Below are 6,642 nucleotides of genomic sequence, written 5' to 3'. Positions count from 1 at the left end.
ATCTACCGCTAGTGAGGCAAGTCCTTCGTGGGCGATGGCCATGGTGGGATAGACAAGGTTGCTTCTTCGTGCACCCTTTGTGGGTGGAGCCCTCCGTGGACTTGCGCAACCGTTACCCTTCGTGGGTTGAAGTCTCCATAAACGTGGATGTACGATAGCACCACCTATCAGAACCACGACAAAAACATCTGTGTCTCCAATTGCGTTTGAATCCTCCAAACCCTTCCCTTTACATTCTTGCAAGTTACATTCTTTACTTTCCGCTGCTCATATACTCTTTGCATGCTTGCTTGAATTGTGTTAAGATTGCTTGACTTGTTCAAAGTTGCTAAAATCTGCCAAGAACTAAAATTGGGAAAAGGCTTGATTTTTATTTGGTCAAGTAGTCTAATCACCCCCCTCTAGACATACTTTCGATCCTACACCAGACTACCCATAGTGGGAGTAACATAGGTAGTAACATCACACATATCTAGATAAAATAGATGATGTGGCAAGTAATAAATGAAGAAATGGAGGAAAGTGGATTTGTGTGATGTTACTACCTATGTTACTCCCACTGTGGGTATAGTCTTACTATAGTATGAGACTACCCACAATGGGAGTAACATAGGTAGTAACATCACACATATCTAGATAAAGTAGATGATGTGGCAAGTAATAAATGAAGAAAGAGAGCAAAGTAGGAACATAGCTAGTTACTAGTAGTATGAGTAACATCACATGTACATATCAAGGCAAGATGTGTCTATAGCCTAATAAATGAAGTGTTGCATGTTACCACACATATATGTTACTCCCCACTATAGAGGTAGTAACATAGACTAGTGTAACACATGGGCATGTTACTAGTCTATGTTACTACCCATTGTGGCTAGTCTGAGTAACATCACACATCTCAAGGCAAGATGAGTCTATAGCCTAATAAATGAAGTGTTGCATGTTACTACACATATGTTACTCCCCACTATAGAGGTAGTAACATTATATGTTACTACCCATTGTGGCTAGTCTTATGTCACTCTATTGTGTACTTACTTGCTCTAATAATGCATAGTATCATAGAGTAGCTAGTATCATATCTAGTACTTTATTTATATTGCCATGCATGACCCATAGTAGCATAACATTTATTATGATACGGTTTCGATATGATACTTAACCCTCTCTTTCTTCATTTAATTAATTCTATGACAGCTCATCAAAATTTCCTAGTTGGAATGCATGATACTAGCTATGATACCCCCTTACTATCAGCCTAGCAAAGGTGTACAGATCATTTGTGCGTCACTTTGTGAGTTTTCATCCGCTTGTTCGAGAAGCGGGGAGAAGTTTCAAACATTTCGGCCGCGAGGTGCGGCCACTGGCGTAGGCCTAGTTGGTATTTTAATTATAGAAAATTCAGATGGAGTTCAGACATCATCAAAATCGATGTGTGCCTATGGCATGCTCTCACGACCCCATGGAAAAAAATTGGTAAAGTTTGGCACAAGTTTTGATGACCGCTCCTTCCAAACCGGAGCATCTCACATGAAGGATCATGATTTTCCAAAAGGAGACGTGTCAATTCAAACTCCTATGGCTGGTGACTTCATTGTTTGGCCTCATAAAAATTTCCAGGGTATGCAATCACCATTATACCACGGGTTTGATTTTTTGGCGCATTTCAGGTATCATTAGCTATATTTAAGACATTTTTTGATATTAACATGCATTTTGTGCATAAAAATAAAATTACAACCGGAACTGCATGTGTTGTCGAAAGGGATGAGGATCGCCATTCGATCTAGGAGCATCCAACGGTGCAGGCGTACGATCCGTGGGGTTTGGGTTCTGGCCAATCAGAAAGCACGACTCAGATCGTGGGCGGGGTGGTGGCGGGGTTTGGTCGGCACACGGCTTTCATCAATGAACCGTGTGCTATTCGCAAACCAGATTGCATATTTTTGTTCACACATACTGCAGTGAGATCGATTGAGTGTGCTACCTCTATGATATAATAATAATAATAATAATAATAATAATAATAATAATAATAATAATAATAATAATAATAATAATAATAATAATAATAATAACAAAAAATAGTTCATATTCATTGCCTGAGCTGACAGCATATCAAGGTCAACATATTAACGGTTCTTACAACAACAGAAAACCGGGCATAACTCACAAATTCAATACATGCAACTATTCTAAATTGAACGAATTAAGTTGCAGGGTAGGCATAAAGACTAGTCTTATAGCTTAATTCCCATGTACATGGGGGAACTGGGATCATTAAGTTGACCCCGAATGAACTTGGTTTTTTTTGATGATTTTAAACTTCTTCTCTGTTGCACTGGTGTGTGATCCCTTGGCTAGCAACTCATCAAAACATCGTACTCGTCCTGATCGGCAACATAGTCAACACCCAGTACCCTTCTCTTCCCATGCATCGCTAAATGGTCGTTCTTATACAAGGGGTCTTCCACAAAGAAAATCTGGGTAGCATCGCTGGCAAGAATGAATGGGTCCGTGTGATATGCCATCGTTGTCTTGTTAACACAAGTCTTCCCATACTCATCAATCCTTACCTGACCAATAGGGATCCATGCGCACCTGAATAATGCCACCTTAACTTTCACATACTCAAGCTCCCAAACCTCTTTGATGGATCCATAGTATACCCTTTTATCAGCTTCATTTACAGTCATGCATTCTATTCGAATAGAGTTGTACTGATACGAGGTCTTCTTATCACGTTCCTCGGTGTAGAACATGTATCCATTTATGTCATATGCTTGGTACACCAGCACCATAGGTGATGGCTTTTGTGCCAACCACGTAGCAATGTCATTGATGGATCCTTGTGCCAAACGATTCTCCAGCCATTCGGCATAGTTCTTAGTGTGCTCCTTCATCTCCACCTCTGATGAAGGCACCATTGGTAAGAATCTTTGGCGTATCTCCGTCAAGTGTTCTTCGGCATAAGCGATGAGAACTAGGCTATTAAGCAGTACCGTCAAATGGGCTTTCTCTGCCAATTCTCCGGGTGCAGCCACTTGCGTGCCAGCAAGGACTGGCTTACCTTTCAGCATCCCCTCGTGGCGAGAGAGGGGCAAACCTATAGGTCTTTGGTTCATGTATTCAGTGCAAAACTCAACCACCTCCTCCGCGGTATAACCTTGTAGGATGCTTGCCTCTGGATGGTTTCGGTTCCGATAAAAGCGCTTCAGGATTCCCATGAACCGCTCGAAGGGATACATGTTGCGAAGAAACACAGGACCACAATACTTTATCTTGTCGACAAGGTGCACAATGAGATGGACCATGATATCAAAGAATGACGGTGGGAAAAACATCTCTAGGTTGGACAATATTCTAGCAATATCATCTTTCATATGATCCAACTCTTCAGGATCTACAACTTTCTGCCATAGTTGGTTGAAGAAATCATAGATGTCAATGAGTGTGTTTCTTATATCTTTGTCCATCAGATTCCTGATGGCCACCGAGAGGATTTGTGTCAACATTACATGGCAATCATGTGACTTCATGTGTCCCAACTTTGTTTTACTTGAGCTCACATCCACAAGACTTCTGATGTTTGCGGAGTAGGAAGAGGGTGTCTTAACTGACAACAAATAGGTGAAGAACCGTGTTGCTTCTTTTGTACTGAAATTGTAACTCTGGCGAGCCTTGATGAATTTTTCATCATCTTCTGCTTCACTCTTGCGTTGTGATTGATCAGCAAGCATATCGAGCCATGAACCGTCACCATCATTTCCTTTACCTTTAATCTTGAGCAGAGTACCAAGGATGATTTCACATACGTTCTTCTCTACGTGCATGACATCGATGCAGTGACGTACATGTAGAATCTCCCAGAAAGGTAATTTCCAGAACACCGATTTCTTCTTAAGCACTTGATCCTTGGGTGTTAGTTTCACCGTCAAAGGGTGGTTCTTGCCAAGCACAACATTAATTTTTTTAGCCGTGTTGTGGACCACCACCCTTTCATAGGGTCTTGGGGCTGCAGCTGCCTCTGCCGTACCATCAAATTCAGCTTTCATCTGTCGGTATGGGTGATTTTTCCGTAAGAACCTACGATGATGTAAATACACTGTTTTGTGCGAGTTGGGAAGTCTTCTGCTAGCTGTCCTATCCATGCATGTGACACACCCTACTTCTCCCCTTGTTTTCTACCCCGATGTGTTGCCTAATGCTGGCATATCTTGAATGGTGTGCACCAGCATGGCATGTAGATCGAAAATCTCCTTTCTGTAAGCATCGTAACATTTTACAACAGGCGCATATATCCACACTGTCAGCAATTCTTCTACCAGTAGCTGAAAGTAAATGTCAATATCATTTCCAAGTTGCTTCGGGCCTTGGATAATCATTGACATCATAATGTATTTTTTTCTTCATACACAACTAAGGAGCTAGGTTATATATGCACGGAAGCACCAGCCATGTGCTGTGATTGGTGCTCATATCGCCAAAAGGATTCATCCTGTCAGTACACTCCCCGAGCCTTATACTTCTAGGATCCTTGGCAAAATTTTAAAACTTTTTGTTGATTAATTCCCACTGAGCCCCATCTTTAGGGTGCCTCATAAACCTATCCGCAATTCGCTCATCATGATGCCACCGCAACCTCTTTGCCTCTCTAGGGTTTGCAAACAAACGCCTCAACCTTGGAACTAAAGGCAAGTACCAAACAACCTTGAATGGGACTCCTGTCTTGATCTCGTCATCCAATTTGTACTTGTCCTTTGCTCTCCTGTGCTTGTATCATGCATGCTTGCATGTGGGACATGCACGAAAAATATTTGTACTCACCACGGTACAATATACAATCATTCACACAAGTGTGTATCTTCTGTACTTCAAGTTCCAATGGGCAAACAATTTTCTTCGCTACATTCGTGCTTCTGGGGAGCACATTATCTTCTGGAAGAATTTCTTTCAAAAGACCTAACATCTCTGTGAAGCCCTTATTTGATAGACCGTTTGCTGCTTTAAATCTGAGAAACGCCAGGGTGGCACTCAACCTGGAATATTTCTTTTTGCAACCTGGATACAATTCTTTCTTGGAGTCCGCATCAATGGTTGGGAGATCCTTGTACCCAATCATATGCTTATCTGGGCCCTCAAAATCTGCAATCATAGCAGCAAAATCTGGCATATCAAGATTGTCGTCATCTGTGTCAACGTCTTGGTTTTCCAGTGGGTGTTTCGGCTTTCCAGTGTTCCATTGGTAGCTTGACGCCTCTGCCCCGATGTTAGATTCAACATCCATCTGACACTGATCGGGGTTTGGCATCTCGCTGCCCTGGGTATCTTCATCCATGACCTCCTCTTCACCGTGTCTGGTCCAACATGTATATCCATCCATGAATCCCCTAGAGACTAAGTGCATATGGACATCTGCAACTTCATGTGACTCTGTATTGGCACAATCAGTACATGGACACATGATGTAATCCGCATCACCAATTCTCCTCTTTGTACTTTCAACCAAATTCATGAACTCTGTCACGCCACTGATAAAATATGTGGTTTTCCGATTCTTCATCCACCGAGATCGTTCCATCTGCAGCACATGAATGGTAATTAAAAACAAAACAACAACATTAATACATGGATTAACTGATGTCCAAAGATGCCTGCATAAATCACAAGGTTTTATTTTAATAATTACTGAGGACGCTCCATGTTGTTATCCAGACGTGCTATGACAAAAATTAATGGCCAGTCAATTTACACGCAGAGTACTAGTACAACACTACACAGGAATTGAATACCTAAATTTATCCACTCACGAAAAGAATACCTTAATTAATTAGCCGCGCGGCGACCTCCACCCAGCAGACAGACAAGCGTGATGCAGCGGCACGCCGAGACAGTAGGGTCAAGGAGCAAAGCTTAATGCGGCTGCCGCCTGAAGTTCGACCTCCACTATCCCGCCATCAACCGCGATGGATGTGCTCGAGTCACGCCGCCGCCGACCTCGATGGTTGAGCTCCTCCTATCTCCCACCATAGAACGAGGATTGACCTCCTATGATGCCGCCACCGCCCACTGCCCGAGGATTAACCTCTTCTCCGGTCGCTGCTGCCTAGGCTGCCGCCGCCATCTCTATATGCAGAGCGGCTATTTTTTTACGGATATCCGCAGAGCGGCTGTTTACACGGTATCTCATCGTAACTCAATTATATGGACAAGGTAGTACATCACATACAGTTATGTAACGGCAACCGTGTCTAACCTATGTTCTCTTCTCACACGGTTTGGTGCGGAAATCGTCTGTGACGTTGTAATACCTAACACAAACGACATGTACAAACAGTGTGTCGTATATATACAACATATATATAGTGCCATTAGTAGTTTCCAACCGTTAGCTTATCTCCATAGTTTCCCCATTTCCCCCAAATCCCTACATAGCCTCCAAATTCCCTCACGTGGCGCTGACATTGGGGGAATGCGGATGAGTGGTGTTGATGGTTTCGGTGTGGCTGCTCCTGTTGATATCGCCGCCACGACGGCGGTCGCCGCCGAGCACTTGCCTAAGGTCATCAAAAGGCAGGTGTACTACGGATCCGAATCGTCTTGTCAGGTTCCAATCTATCCGATCTTTTTTACCATGTCCAA

The sequence above is a fragment of the Triticum dicoccoides genome, chromosome 1A (assembly GCF_002162155.2).
Source record: "Triticum dicoccoides isolate Atlit2015 ecotype Zavitan chromosome 1A, WEW_v2.0, whole genome shotgun sequence".
NCBI classification, from domain to species: Eukaryota; Viridiplantae; Streptophyta; class Magnoliopsida; order Poales; family Poaceae; genus Triticum; species Triticum dicoccoides.
The sequence above is the reverse complement of the archived record's forward strand: the minus strand, read 5'-3'. Positions refer to the sequence as shown.